This window comes from Scyliorhinus torazame, chromosome 15 (genome assembly GCF_047496885.1).
Source record: "Scyliorhinus torazame isolate Kashiwa2021f chromosome 15, sScyTor2.1, whole genome shotgun sequence".
Classification (NCBI taxonomy): domain Eukaryota; kingdom Metazoa; phylum Chordata; class Chondrichthyes; order Carcharhiniformes; family Scyliorhinidae; genus Scyliorhinus; species Scyliorhinus torazame.
This window is the reverse complement of record NC_092721.1, coordinates 152,963,232-152,979,724: the sequence shown is the minus strand read 5'-3', so window position 1 is coordinate 152,979,724 and position 16,493 is coordinate 152,963,232. Positions and strand designations below refer to the sequence as shown.

General features: G+C 47.1%; 1 protein-coding gene across 3 annotated transcripts in view; it reads right to left on the bottom strand.

Moving 5' to 3' along the window:
- The window catches only part of LOC140391911 (microtubule-associated tumor suppressor candidate 2-like), a 766,862-nt gene that overhangs the window by 547,156 nt on the left and 203,213 nt on the right, over window positions 1-16,493 (bottom strand). The window contains exon 3 of one of the 3 annotated variants that reach the window (XM_072476954.1): window positions 10,349-10,462. The exons of the other annotated variants lie outside the window; for them this stretch is intronic. The gene's annotated coding sequence lies outside the window, so the exon portion shown is untranslated. The remainder of the gene's footprint in view (window positions 1-10,348; window positions 10,463-16,493) is intronic. 3 annotated transcript variants of the gene reach the window in all.

The following is a 16,493-nucleotide window of genomic DNA, read 5'->3' as shown; positions in this document are numbered from 1 at the left end:
CTGGGTTTCTGTCTTCATACTTTCCGGGTCCCGATCTCCCTCTATAGTCTTGGAACCTGTCTGTAGCCATACGATTTCGTCACCCTGTTAGTAGTGTGTCTTCCATATTCTGCTTTATTGCAGACTGACCTATGTGGGTCATCAAAGCCATCGGAATCGAATGTTTCCCCAGAAACTTTTTTAAAGCTTCTGTCATCTGATCGAATAAGGTATCCTTATATGCAAACTGAACTCCTGTCAAAACCAGGAGCCTATCCATGTTGCTCACTCCAGCACAGTCAAGTAATTTAAAGGCCAACACAGACTGTGGAAATTCCAGGTTGTGTTTCTGCAGCCTTTTATATAGTCTGCCAAATTCCAGCCTTCCATGGAGAATTCCTCTATTTTCCGGAACCTATCAAAATCCGACCATGCTTCATACACACTTAACAAGTCATCCTTTTGATAAATCTTATCCATATAACATAATAGAGTCTCCAGACCTTCTTCTGAGTCTAACTCTTCCAATTCCAGCTCAGAAAACACTTTGCTTCGGATTTTACTGTCATAAGGTAGAGAAAGAGCCAATGCCATACCTTGTTTTCTCTTTCCCTAGTGCCTTGGGAAAGAGAAAACAAGGTACCTTCGTCCACATAACTACTGCACTTCTCCATTGGTCGTACGATCCCCTTTCAGCAAATAAGGGGGGGGTGGGGTGGTAGTCATATCCGGCCATCTTTATCCTAGGTTCAGCCATATGTCTGTTTTGTTTTGTTTTTCTCACTCACTCCTTGGTTTGGTCTGGAAAAGTTGTATCTTTCAACCCTGCACATTTGCACAGCAACCGTCCACTGCTACCATTTGTTAGACGTTTAGCTGCTGTTGTTGTATAAACAGTGAAAGATTCTGCTGCTTTTCCACAAGCATCTTTAATTTACTTCAACAGACTTTGCACAAAACTCTAACATCACATCACCAGACACAAAGGCCACCTGAAGCCTCTTCACATATCAGTGTCAATTATTGGATACTTAACATAAATGAGACAACTAATTGGAATGTCTCTTAACCCATTACTGAACATAAGGTGTTCGGAATCTCAGCTCGGGCAGGACTCCAGCAGGCTATGCCCACTCACACCAGATGTGTTGGGATTCTGTGAGGTGGCTGGGAGAGAATTCACCATGGAGTTGTGAAGGGTGTGTGAAGGGGTGCAGCGTAAGAAATTAGGAGGCAGACTTAACCTGGCTGCATGAAGATCATTCATCTTCATCCTCTTATGGAGCGGGCTTGCACTCACTGTCGCAGCCGCTGCCTCCCAGGCAGGGGTGGTGATCTTGCTTGATAGAAGTCAACGTGATTGTGGGTAGAGGATGTCGCACTTTTGCTCCACTCCATCCAGAAGTTTGGTGAGGGCTCCCTCTGAAAATCTTGGTGCTGTCTTCCTGGCAGCCATCCCCTGGTGGACTTGGAACAAGTGCTGGGGAGGCGTTTAAAGGAGCACTCCATTGATTGCACAGATTATGTTTTCCCGGGGGCGGATCAGAGAGAAGCCTCCACAAGTGCGGAGTGAATCACATGGGGGGGGGGGGGGGGGGAATTGTTAAAGATACTCAACATCCGGTGAGTTTACCCACCGTCAGCGGAATCCTCCCCAGTTTTCTCACTGGAACCGACGCTTTGAAAAAATGTGGTAAAATTCCACCCCGTATCTCCATTCCTTTGCTGTCACAGGATCGAAATCCTTGAATTCCCTTCCAAACAGCTCTGAGGGGTGTACCTAGAACATATTGATTGCAGCAGCAACATAACCAATATGCTACGGTAAACAATACCAGGTTTAGAGCACAAAAACAGGCTATTCAGCCCAACTTTTCCATGCCAGCATTTATTACCACATGAGCCTCCTCCCACACCTCTTAACACCCTATTAGCATTCCCTTCCCTTCCATTTACCCCTCATATGCTTATCCAACTTACTTCCCTTTAAATGCATCTTTACTCTTTGTGCTGGCGCGTTCACATTTTTACCAGCCTCTTAGAGAAGAGGCTCTGCTACCTGCTCCATTTGATTTATTAGTGACTGTCTTGTATTGTATGGCCTCTAGTTTTGATCACCCTACAAGCAGAAATAGTTTCTCCATCTTTCTCATTACCTTCAAGACCCCCATCAGGTCACCCTTAGGTTTTCTTTCCCCAACAGAAATATTCCCCAGCTTGCTCAATAAGACCATAAGACATAGGAGCAGAATTAGGCCACTCGGCCCATCGAGTCTGCTCCGCCATTCAATCATGGCCGATATTTTTCTCATCCCCATTCTCCTGCCTTCGCCCCATAACCCCTGATCCCCATATTAATCAAGAACCTATCTATCTCTGTCTTAAAGACACTCAGTGATTTGGCCTCCACAGCATTCTGCGGCAAAGAGTTCCACAGATTCACCACCCTCTGGCTGAGAAAATCCTCCTCATCTCTGTTTTAAAGGATCGTCCCTTTAGTCTGAGATGGTGTCCTCTGGTTTTAGTTTTTCCGACAAGTGGAAACATAATCTCTACATCCACTCTATCCAGTCCTCACAGTATCCTGTAAGTTTCAATAAGATCCCCCCTCATCCTTCTAAACTCCAATGAGTACAGGCCCAGAGTCCTCAACCGTTCTTCATAAGACAAGCTATTCATTCCAGGGATCACTCTTGTGAACCTCCTCTGGACTATTTCCAAGGCCAGCACATCCTTCCTTAGATACGGGGCCCCAAATTGCTCACAATACTCCAAATGGGGTCTGCCCAGAGACTTATACAGCCTCAGAAGTACATCCCTGGTCTAGTATTCTAGCCCATAGACATACATAGAACGATACAGCGCAGTACAGGCCCTTCGGCCCACGATGTTGCACCGAAACAAAAGCCATCTAACCTACACTATGCCATTATCATCCATATGTTTATCCAATAAACTTTTAAATGCCCTCAATGTTGGCGAGTTCACTACTGTAGCAGGTAGGGCATTCCACGGCCTCACTACTCTTTGCGTAAAGAACCTACCTCTGACCTCTGTCCTATATCTATTACCCCTCAGTTTAAAGTTATGTCCCCTCGTGCCAGCCATATCCATCCGCGGGAGAAGGCTCTCACTGTCCACCCTATCCAACCCCCTGATCATTTTGTATGCCTCTATTAAGTCTCCTCTTAACCTTCTTCTCTCCAACGAAAACAACCTCAAGTCCATTAGCCTTTCCTCATAAGATTTTCCCTCCATACCAGGCAACATCCTGGTAAATCTCCTCTGCACCCGCTCCAAAGCCTCCACGTCCTTCCTATAATGCGGTGACCAGAACTGTACGCAATACTCCAAATGCGGCCGTACCAGAGTTCTGTACAGCTGCAACATGACCTCCCGACTCCGGAACTCAATCCCTCTACCAATAAAGGCCAACACTCCATAGGCCTTCTTCACAACCCTATCAACCTGGGTGGCAACTTTTAGGGATCTATGTACATGGACACCTAGATCCCTCTGCTCATCCACACTTTCAAGAACTTTACCATTAGCCAAATATTCCACATTCCTGTTATTCCTTCCAAAGTGAATCACCTCACACTTCTCTACATTAAACTCCATTTGCCATCTCTCAGCCCAGCTCTGCAACTTATCTATATCCCTCTGTAACCTGCTACATCCTTCCACACTATCGACAACACCACCGACTTTAGTATCGTCTGCAAATTTACTCACCCACCCTTCTGCGCCTTCCTCTAGGTCATTGATAAAAATGACAACAGCAACGGCCCCAGAACAGATCCTTGTGGTACTCCACTTGTGACTGTACTCCATTCTGAACATTTCCCATCAACCACCACCCTCTGTCTTCTTTCAGCTAGCCAATTTCTGATCCACATCTCTAAATCACCCTCAATCCCCAGCCTCCGTATTTTTGCAATAGCCTACCGTGGGGAACCTTATCAAACGCTTTGCTGAAATCCATATACACCACATCAACTGCTCTACCCTCGTCTACCTGTTCAGTCACCTTCTCAAAGAACTCAATAAGGTTTGTGAGGCATGACCTACCCTTCACAAAGCCATGCTGACTATCCCTGATCATATTATTCCTATCTAGATGATTATAAATCTTGTCTCTTATAATCCCCTCCAAGACTTTACCCACTACAGACGTGAGGCTCACCGGTCTATAGTTGCCGGGGTTGTCTCTGCTCCCCTTTTTGAACAAAGGGACCACATTTGCTGTCCTCCAGTCCTCTGGCACTATTCCTGTAGCCAATGATGACATAAAAATCAAAGCCAAAGGTCCAGCAATCTCTTCCCTGGCCTCCCAGAGAATCCTAGGATAAATCCCATCAGGTCCCGGGGACTTATCTATTTTCAGCCTGTCCAGAATTGCCAACACCTCTTCCCTACGTACCTCAATGCCATCTATTCTATTAGCCTGGGGCTCAGCATTCTCCTCCACAACATTATCTTTTTCCTGAGTCAATACTGACGAAAACTATTCATTTAGTATCTCGCCCATCTCTTCAGACTCCACACACAATTTCCCATCCCTGTCCTTGACTGGTCCTACTCTTTCCCTAGTCATTCGCTTATTCCTGACATACCTATAGAAAGCTTTTGGGTTTTCCTTGATCCTTCCTGCCAAATACTTCTCATGTCCCCTCCTTGCTCATCTTAGCTCTCTCTTTAGATCCTTCCTCGCTACCTTGTAACTATCCATCGCCCCAACCGAAACTTCACACCTCATCTTCACATAGGCCTCCTTCTTCCTCTTAACAAGAGAGTCCACTTCCTTGGTAAACGGTTCCCTCGCTCGACGCCTTCCTCCCTGTCTGACCGGTACATACTTATCAAGAACACGCAGTAGCTGATCCTTGAACAAGCCGCACTTATCCAGTGTGCCCAACACTTGCAGCCTACTTCTCCACCTTATCCCCCCCAAGTCACGTCTAATGGCATCATAATTGCCCTTCCCCCAGCTATAACTCTTGCCCTGCGGTGTATACTTATCCCTTTCCATCATTAACGTAAACGTCACCGAATTGTGGTCACTGTCCCCAAAGTGCTCTCCTACCTCCAAATCCAACACCTGGCCTGGTTCATTACCCAAAACCAAATCCAACGTGGCCTCGCCTCTTGTTGGCCTGTCAACATATTGTTTCAGGAAACCCTCCTGCACACACTGTACAAAAAACGACCCATCTATTGTACTTGAACTATATCTTTTCCAGTCAATATTTGGAAAGTTAAAGTCTCCCATAATAACTACCCTGTTACTTTTGCTCTTATCCAGAATCATCTTCGCCATCCTTTCCTCTACATCCCTAGAACTATTAGGAGGCCTATAAAAAACTCCCAACAGGGTGACCTCTCCTTTCCTGTTTCTAACTTCAGCCCATACTACCTCGGAAGATGAGTCCCCATCTAGCATCCTCTCCGCCACCGTAATACTGCTCTTGACTAGCAGCGCCACACCTCCCCCTCTTTTGCCTCCTTCTCTGAGCTTACTAAAACACCTACACCCCGGAACCTGCAACATCCATTCCTGTCCCTGCTCTCTCCATGTCTCCGAAATGGCCACAACATCGAAGTCCCAGGTACCAACCCATGCTGCCAGTTCCCCTACCTTGTTTCGTATACTCCTGGCATTGAAGTAGACACACTTCAAACCACCTACCTGAACACTGGCCCCCTCCTGCGACGTCAAATCTGTGCTCCTGACCTCTATACTCTCATTCTCCCTTACCCTAAAACTACAATCCAGGTTCCCATGCCCCTGCTGCATTAGTTTAAACCCCCCCAAAGAGCACTAACAAATCTCCCCCCCAGGATATTTGTGCCCCTCAGGTTCAGATGTAGACCATCCTGTCTGTAGAGGTCCCACCTTCCCCAGAAAGAGCCCCAGTTATCCAGAAATCTGAATCCCTCCCGCCTGCACCATCCCTGTAGCCACGTGTTTAAATGCTCTCTCTCCCTATTCCTCATCTCACTATCACGTGGCACGGGCAACAACCCAGAGATAACAACTCTGTTTGTTCTAGTTCTGAGCTTCCATCCTAGCTCCCTGAAAGCCTGCCTGACATCCTTGTCCCCTTTCCTACCTATGTCGTTAGTGCCAATGTGGACCACGACTTGGGGCTGCTCCCCCTCCCCCCTAAGGACCCGGAAAACACGATCCGAGACATCACGTACCCTTGCACCTGGGAGGCAACATACCAAATGTGAGTCTCTCACGCTCCCACAAAATCTCCTATCTGTGCCCCTGACTATAGAGTCCCCAATTACTAATGCTCTGCTCCTCTCCCCCCTTCCCTTCTGAGCAACAGGGACAGACTCCGTGCCAGAGGCCCGTACCCCATGGCTTACCCCTGGTAAGTCATCCCCCCCACAAGTATCCAAAGCGGTATACTTGTTTCTCAGGGGAACGACCGCAGAGGATCCCTGCACGGACTGCTTTTTCCCAGTCCCTCTTACAGTTACCCACCTATCTCCAATCTTTGGTGTAACTAATTCCCTGAAGCTGCTATCTATGACCCCTTCTGCCTCCCGAATGATCCGAAGTTCTTCCAACTCCAGCTCCAGTTCCCTAACTCGGTCTTGGAGGAGTTGGAGATGGCAGCACTTCCTGCAGGTAAAATCAGCAGGGACACTAACTGCATCCCTCACCTCAAACATCCTGCAGGAGGAACATTGCACTCCCTTCCCTGCCATTCCTCTAACTTTCTACCAAGATCTGGCTAACAACTAAATTAAATTTTTTATAAAAAATAATAATAATATAATAAAATATGGTACTTACCTCACACCAATGGGTTTTATTATTAGGTTAGAGGAGGAGGGCGGGTGGGAGACACTACACGTGTAGTGTCTCGGGTTTCCTCTCCACCAGAATTTATTGGTGAGGGTCTTCCCAGACGTCCGCGGGTCGACTTCCTGTTCCCGCCTAAAACACTAATTTAAAATAAAAAAAAATTTCTCAGCTCCTGCTGAAATTGACTAACCAGCCAGCTCCACTCCCGCCAAAATCGACTGGCCTGCCCCTGCAAAGACAAGTGCTTTTAAAGGACAGACTTACCTCCCAGCAACCACTTCCGCACTGCTCCCGCTGAAACTGACTCACCAGCTGATTCTCCCGCCGAAATCGACTGGCCAGCCCCTGCAAAGGCAAGTGCTTTTAAAGGACAGACTTACCTCCCAGCAACCACTTCCGCACTGCTCCCGCTGAAACTGACTCACCAGCTATTCTCACGCCGAAAATCGACTGGCCTGCCCCTGCCAATGTAGATCTCCAAATTTCTTTCTCTGTCAGTCTGGCCTCAATAAAAGTTGAGACGGATTCGCACGTAAACAGAAGTTATTTATTTAGCTTGCAAGCTTGAATCATCTTACAGAAATTTAAGAGACATCCAGCTTCTTACATCCCAGAAAACGACTGAACTAAAAGACAAAGGGATCTCTGCAAAATCAATTCAAATGGTATCAAGTTTCACATACTCGACGGACATAGGTCAGCCTATGTCCCTCCTGACCTGTTCGATCTATTCTGATTGGCTCACTTCCAATCCCTTTCTCTGGCCCCTATCAATGCAGCATCACTCTCATAGACACACCTCTTCCTGCTTTTTCCATGCGGTCTCAAATTCCTTTGTCCCTAACTGCAAGAATCAAAGTGGCTTATTTCTACATTACATTAACTAGTAACTCTAAAGTAACTATTTTATATCACATTCGTCACCAAGACAAGTGCTTTTAAAGGACAGACTTACCTCCCAGCAACCACTTCCGCACTGCTCCCGCTGAAACTGACTCACCAGCTGATTCTCCCGCTGAAATTGACTGGCCTGCCCCTGCAAAGACAAGTGCTTTTAAAGGACAGACTTACCTCCCAGCAACCACTTCCGCACTGCTCCCGCTGAAACTGACTCACCAGCTGATTCTCCCGCCGAAATCGACTGGCCAGCCCCTGCAAAGACAAGTGCTTTTAAAGGACAGACTTACCTCCCAGCAACCACTTCCGCACTGCTCCCGCTGAAACTGACTCACCAGCTGTTCTCACGCCGAAATCGAAACCCACTTGACATGAATGCTAACATTGCATTTGCCTTCTCAAATGTCGACTGAACTTGCAAATTAACCTTAAGAGAATCGTGAACAAGGACTCCCAAGTCCCTTTGTGCTTCTGATTTCTTAAGCATTTCCCCATTTAGAAAATAGTCTATGCCTAAATTCCTCCTTCCAAAGTGCATAACCTCACACTTTTCCACATTGTATTTCATTTGCCACTTCATTGCCCACTCTCCTAGCTTGTCCAAATCTTCTGCAGCCCCCTTGCTTCCTCAATACTGCCTGTCCCTCTACAGATCTTTGTATCATCTGCAGACTTAGCAACTGTGCCTTCAGTTCCTTCTTCCAGACCATTTCACCGGCTGCCATCCTGTAAAAGACCCCTTTATCCCCACTCTTTGCCTGCTGCCAGTCAGCCAATCCTCTATCCATGCCAGGACCTTACACTGAACACCCTGAGTTCTTAACTTATTTAACAGTCTCCTATGCGGCACCTAGTCAAAGGCATTCTGGAAATCTAAATAAATCATGTCCAAAGGTTCTCCTTTGTCTAACTTCCTTGTTACCTCCTCAAAGAACTCAAACAGATTTGTCAGACACGACCTCCCTTTGACAAAGCCGTGCTGACTCAGTCCTATTTTATCATGCACTTCCAAGTACTCCGCGATCTCATCTTTATTAACAGACTCTAAAATCTTACCAATGACCGAAGTCAGGCTAACCGGCCGATAATTTCCCGTCCTCTGCCTCCCTCCCTTCTTAAACAGTGGTGTTACATTAGCCACTTTCCCGTCCTCTGGGACCCTTCCTACCACCAGTGAGTCCTGAAAGATCATCACTAATGCCTCCACAATTTCCTCAGCTCTTTTAGAACCCTGGGGTGTAGTCCATCCGGTCCAGGTGACTTATTCACCTTCAGAACTTTCAATTTGTCATGATATATAAACACACACATAATGATATACAGACAAGCAGCTAACGGACACAGAGAACAGGACATGACCAATAAGCAGGCAGGACACTCAGGGGTGGGATCTGATTATAAAAGACATAAGGCACTCACATTCCATCTCGTTCCACTGATGAACATCTAGAGAGTCAGTCAAGGGTGTTGTTACAATCTCACACCTCCACCACGTGGCTGAGAGCTAGTCTGGCTCAGTCAGACGGAGAAACCACACTTAAATGAGCAGAGAGTCAAACTCACAGGGAACTGTGCTAACTGATTGTACTAACTTCAAGGTCTGGAGTATCTTTCTGATCTAAGCTGCATCCAGTTGCAGCCAGTGTTACACCAATGTACCTAACACGACAAATTTCCCCAGAACCTTCTCCTCAGTAATGGTCACTGCACTCACCTCTGCCCCCTGTTTCTCCTGAAACTCTGGCATCCCACTGGTGTCTTCCACCGTGAAGACTGATGCAAAGTAACTATTCAGTTTGTCTGCCATTTCTTTGTTTCCTATTATTACTTTTCCAGCCACATTTTCCAGTTGTCCAATGTCTATTTTTGTCTCTCTCTTACCTTTTATATCTCTCGTGATACCTTATAACCTCTCAGTCTTTGGGGTATGCTGTACAACTTAAGAAAGCAGGACAGCATCTTGATATGGGTATTTCTGAAATTAAAGCTAAGGATTTTCAACACTAATGTAATTATAAAGAATAATAATGATTATATTCGAAGTGATGCAAGTTAACAAAGCAATATTTTTATTGGTGTCTGCTCAAAGTTTGAGTATGACTATTCTGTCCATAGACGAAGAGGTGAACTTAAATACTAACATGGCTATAAGGGATTTGAGCAGTACAAGGACGAAGGGGCTGGAAGACTGGTGATAACAGAAATAAGACATCAATGAATGGGAGAGGAAGTTCTTCCTCAAGTGCGATTAAAACATATCTTGCAAACAACCCGGAGCGCGCTTTATAGCAATTTAAGCAGCATACATTAATTAAAGTTACAATTATGAGCATTTGAGATGGTTTTAATACTCCCCACAATAATGAGGCAATTTGGCTTGTTCAATGTATTTGCAGGCATTTTGAAAGTCCCTTCAAGCTAGCAGGTTTCGAGGTGATTAAGATTCATGGAATTAATGGCAAATTACTTAACTCGCTTGAAAACAAAGTAATAGAAAGCAAAAGATCATGTTAAATGAAAGATTTCTCTGGCTGTGGAAAATGAAGTTCTGTAAAGATTTAGTTTCAAGTCCCCTGTGTTCACCCGATTTTATTAATGACACTGAAGAGGAAATTTCCAAATAAAATGTATTTAACAACGTCTACATACGGAGACAGGCGATTAAGTGAAAGGAAGTCCGTATTCAAAGGCGAAAAACCGATCCAGGTGGTTAGGATCCAGTTCAATGGTGGATTAGATAAATGTGAAGAAATGCGACATATCCTATTTGACAAAGAATAAAAATAAATGTACGTGGTTCTCATTATTGGTGAATCAGTCAAAGCATTCATGCATTATTAAGCTATTAAAGAAACTAGCATTTGATAAATCAGATTATTGTATTTGCTCGAAAATAAGCTCATCACTTTGTTATATTTTCATGTCCTTTACCCATACCATTTTAAGTTTATTTTCTTCCAATATTTATCAACTTTCCTTTTAAAAGTTATTATTGTGGTTCCAGGTTCCACTACCGTTTCTGGTAGGACAATTCATTGCCCAAATCAGGCTCCGTGGCGGGGGCACTGCCCAGGTGCCATGCTGGCAGTGCCAGAGTACCCAGGTAGCAGATTGGAACTGCCAGGGGTCAGGCACAGGGGGATCTTGGTCATGGGAAAGGGATGAGGGGGGGTTCCCCAAGAGCCTCGGGAAGGTTGGGGAGGTCCAGAGAGCGTGGGAGTGGAGCTAAAAGAGTGGGGGAAAGATCAGGACTGATCAAAATGGCACCCCGATCTGAGAGCTGCTGCTTATGCTGCCAAGCTTCCCTCTATGTGTGGCCTCAGTGGGGAGAAATTCCCCGAAGCCAAATAAACCGGTGAAAATTACGCTGCCAATAGTGCCCGAGAGCGGACTTAGCTTTAAGTCCATTGAATCATGCCCTTCATCTTTAAGTCATATGTCTAACTAAGCTTTTAATCTTCCTTCCAAAATATTTCTGCGATATTTGAATTGTCATCAGATGGTTTTCCTCATTGGAGACATTAAATAAATACACATTATTGCTATAGATAAGATAAATATTGATTTTTGAATGTCTTGATTTAATAGTGCATCTTGCAATGATGCTCTAACTTCAATGAAAACAACTCTGGTTAAAACAAATAGTGTTTAACCACACCAAAATGCTGCCTAATTATGTGTGACAAAGGGAGATAACAGTCAGGTTTTGGTAAGCCTAACCTTCAAAAGCTTGACTGCTATCTTGCAATATGCAATGTCACAAAAGATCCACTAATATAGAAATACCATGGGCACGATTCTCTGGCCTCATTGCTGTCGAGCGAGAGGGCAATGGGGCACAGGTGAATAGCGGGAGAGGCCAAAAACGAGAACCGTGCCAGGCGCCAAACCATTTGCGATGCAACTGATCCGCTCCAATAGGCGAAATCGGGATCCCGCCATAGGGTGTTGAGAAACCAATTATAACCACTTAAGCCCCATTTCGATTCAATTAATGGGAGCCACTCCATATCCAACAACCTTCCATGATTCAGAAGGCCTCCCCAGCAACTGGTCATGCTGGCGCCAATTAGTACTCCTTTTGAAAACATGAACCTGGTGGATGGGCTGCTGCAGGAAGCCAAGTAGCCATCTTCACACTGGCAGTGAGCCCAGGGGCACTGAGCATGCTACCCCTGTGCTTTGGGGGGAGGTGGTCCGACCATGCATGGGTCCTCCATGCCAACCCCAGTGTTCCTGGGGCAACCGCTGTCATTGCATGTTTGCCCATCCACCACCCAACTCCCACTGGCCATGGAGGCCTCTCGCCGTGCGGCTGAAGGCTATTGCTAATCGGAAATTGGCAATCGTGGTTAAGTGAGCACTTCACACAACCCAAGTGGATCCCCACGGATGGGTGGGCCATGTTGCATGCCACGCATCCCAATCACACCTTCACACTGTACTTGAACACTGTGGGAGACAGCACCACAGATACAGCAGCCAACCTTCGATCACCCAAGGGACGGACCCCAGCCCCGGGCATCTGTCTGCAGCCGGGTGGGCGTGGGCAGAGAATGTCGGGTGGGGGGGATGGGATTGGTGGTCAGCCCACATTGCGGAATAAAGAGCCAGAGGCGTCCTACGGGTTGTGGTGAGGGTATTCTAAAGTTGGTTGTACAAGCGAAAACCATTCCCCACTCTCCCGATGGTGCCGCCCACTATTCCCACCCTCTCCCCCCCAACGCACACCCCACTCCTTACCCCCCACATCTCCCCCCCCTCCTCCCCCCAGTGCCCTCTCAGTGGTCTTCGATGTGCTTGGCCTTCCTTGCTCCCCTGTAACGACTAGATGTATCCTCATGATGCACAGAGGTGGACTCAGCCAGCTGCTTACCTCATCCTGTGGCTTTCGATGCCTCTGGCGGGTGTCCTCTGGGGGCTCTGGTTCACTTGTTGGCAACACATGCACGACAATCGACCTCATCAGAGGGATGGAATTGGGGGGAGCTGGTAGCCACCATCGTCACTCCATAGGATGGGTCCACGTTGCCACCCTGCACCCCCATCTCAGGTCAGAGGGCAGCTGGATTGAGCCCCAGCTAACCCTGCGACATCTGGCCCTGCCGGCTCCCCATTTTCTGCACCATAGTGTTGATGCTCTCAGCAATGCTCCTCAGTAATTGGGACATGCTCTGCAGCGCCTCAGCAATGCCCACCTGCGATTGGGACAAGCTCCGCAGTGCCTCGGCCATTCCCATTTGAGAGTGGGACATGTCCCTCAGCGCCTCATCAAGGTCAACCTGGTACTGGGTTACGTCCCCAGTGAGTCGGACATTCTGCCGAGGCCCTCAGCTATGGCTGCCACCGACCGAGCCACGCCTTGGACACCTTCACTAATCCTCATGACGCCATGCACCAGGCTCTCCACTGTGTTCGCCACTCGAGTAGTTGCCAGCGACATCTCCTGCACCAGTAGCCTCTGGGCTATGGACTTGCTGGGGTGTCGCTGACATTGCCCTTTGAATGTCCCAGTCGCTCCCTAATGTCTCCATCAGCTCCGGGATAGCATGTTCCATAGGCTCAGCATCTGGCTGGGACCTAGCTGTGTCCTGAGATCCAGCAGCCCTCCAACTGCAGTCTCACCTAGGTGTTACTGCTTCCACCTGATGAGCATCAGCGACTGTGTGGTGCTCACCAGATTGTGCCTCAGAAGCTTGTCCACTAACACTGCCCACTGAGGTGCATGTCTCTGCGCTGGTGGAGGGTGGGGTTAACATCTGTGACTCATCGAACGTGGCATCCTCGGAGCTTTCCTCCGAAGTGGTCTCATGGGAGGCAGGGGAGGGGGCCACCCCAGATGGGCTGGCGCCATTGACTGGAGGACCTGCGGGAGAATGAACGTGTTCAGTGGGAGGGTCAGTCTGTATGGCGTTACCAACTCAATATTTGACAAGTCCTCCGGGTGGGGCCAGGTGTATCCTCACCTCTGCGGCATGCACTGACCTCCACATTGGTGACCACTCTGGCCTCAGCCACCCCCGTAACCTCCAGGGACCGATCCACGAAGGGGGGCTGGCGAGCGCGGTCCTGGAGAATTGGCTGGTGAGCCTTCATTTGCGGCATGAAGCCCGTGGAGCCTCGGTAAGTGGTCCAATCAACATTGTATTGCGTTACCAGCCTCACCGGACCTAATGCCAGAAAGCTCGGAGCAGTTTCCACTCACTACTATACTTAGAAATCGTTCTGGAAATTCACGCCCCATATATACTCAAGTAATAGCACTGTTGCCTCACAGCGCCAGTGACCCATGTTCAAATCCAGCCTTGGGTGCCTGTGAGGTGTTTGCACGTTCTCCCTGTGTCTGTGTGGGTTTCCACCGGGTGCTCCGGTTTCCTCCAACAGTCCAAAGATGTGCATGTTAGGTGGTTGGCCATGATCAATTACCCCTTAGTGTCCAGGGATCTGTAGGTTAGCTAGGGTTACAGAGAGAGCAGGGGTATGGTTCTGGCTAGGGTACTCTTTCAGAGCGTCGGTGCAGAATTGATGGACCAAATGGTCTCCTTTCTGCATGGTAGGGATTCTATGGTTAATGGTCGATCTTGTGTAAAAAAATCAATTCCCAACTTTTGGTCTAAAATCCAAACCCCGGCTCGCCACTGAAGTCAAGCTTACCCTAGTGCAAACCTACCCATTCGCAGGGGCGTGTTTAGCTCTTGCTGTATGTGCAGAACAATAAAAATATTTGATGGCGCCTCTTGTGCTCCAGCCCGACAATTCTGCGATGATACCCCCTTAAACAGTTAAGTAGCAAAATGATGAGAGAGGGTAGATTTCAACTCCTAGCAAATATTGTTCCTGTGTAAGTCGACCCCCTACTTTTTGGCTAAAAATTTGGGTCTCAGTAACTCGACCTTTACACCTAAATATATACAGTATTTTCCAGGTAATAGATAATACTCAAGGCAGTACATGTTGAAATTTTCAGATAAATGTTAAAATAGTGACCAAAATGTGACCTCAAAAAGTTTCGAAATTCGACTGTCTTTATGTTGATCTGAAAACGATATTGATTTAGTGAAAATACAATTGTTATATTATAGACTGTTTGATGTCACAGATGCTCCTGTGGAGCACGTCCATTCCTCTGGAAAGATAATTGAAAGGATCATTTACTGACATTGCAGCATATATTTTGAGCTCTTGTTAATAAATAATCCTGAGAACTTTTAAAATCACAGCTACTTTATAACAATTAGAATACCCTGAATGTGTCACAATGCCCAGATTTACATCAACATTTTCTATGTTTTCCACTTTTAATGGAGATAATGCAGTACAATAAATTTTAACTGAACAAAGGCGGCACAGAAGGTTACGAACAAAGTGCTAGAAAATTAGATTAGAATAGATAGGTGTTGCTGGCCAGCACAAACAAATGGGCTGAAGGGTCTCTTTCGGTGCTGTAAAAGTCTGCGGGCTGGATTCATCATTTTTGAGGCAAGTGCCGACGCCGGCGTGCAGCACGGCTCCTGACCGACTGTGGCGGCGCTGGACATAGTCCGCAGCCGCCATGCTGGGTTCCCGACTGCTGAGACCACATGTTCCCTGCGTGGTCGGGAACTCTGCCGTTCGGAACAGAGCATCGGGGGTGGGGCTTCAGGTGACGCGCCAACTGCGTTTCAATGGTATGCAATGTGCGACGCGATTATGCCATTTCGGAGGGGGCGGAGGATAGAAAACCGGTGTCAAACTGGTGCCGCTCCCGATTTGGGCATTGGAAGGAATTCTCCGCCCGATCGCCGATTACGATATCGCCGTCGGGCAACGGTGAATCCCACCCAGTGACTCTATATAAGATGGCTTCAAAATTGATGGAATAAAGAAACACAAACTGCAGTATTACATATTTCTGCCCTTGACAAGAGAGTAGGTGTTGTGAATTTGATTCCTCTTTATTTAGTTAAGAGTCTCACTCGGTGTATCCCATATGCAGTTTGAGTACTCTTTGTGCAGACTCTTCTGGTGATTTTGTGACTCTATGCTCCATGTGTTTCAGGTGCAGACTGTGTATTGTACCTCCTGAGTGCATTTGGGCTGGACTGGCTGAATACAGACCGAACTTCAGCCACAGCATCAGGCCAGTGAGCACAACCATCAACCTACAATCCTTAACACAAGTCAACAACTTCAAGTAATAAAAACAGAAAATACTGGACAATCTCAGCAGGTCTGACAGCGTCTGTGGAGAGAGAAGGGAGCTAACGTTTTGTGTCTGGATTATTCTTTGTCAAAGCTGGAGAGAACTGGAAATAGGGTCAGATTTATACTGTTGTGGGGGAGGGGGGCATGGAGCAGTGGGGCTGGATAGAGTGCCAGCGACGGGTGGAAATCAACAAAAATGTCGTGGACAGAAAGACAAAGGGAATGTAAATGGGGTGATCGAGGTTGAGAGCCCTGTCGACCACAGGGAAACCACGATTAAGAAAGAATGAAGACACGTCCACAAACAGGACTTCCCGCTAGGCCCACCGTGTCAGCCTGTTCCTGTCTCACTGACCACTTTTCATCCAATCTTCGCTCCATACTCTCTCCTCTTGCTTTGACAAAGAGTCACCCATACTCTCAAACATTAGCTCCCTTCTCTCTCCCCAGATGCTGTCAGACCTGCTGAGATTGCCCAGTATTTTCTGTTTTCGTTGCAGATTCTAGCACCCACAGTAATTTGCTTTTAGCTTCAAGTAATAGAACAAAATCTGAAAGAAGACCAACACGCGGGTTCCACCAACAAACACAATGCTCCACCAACAGTGCT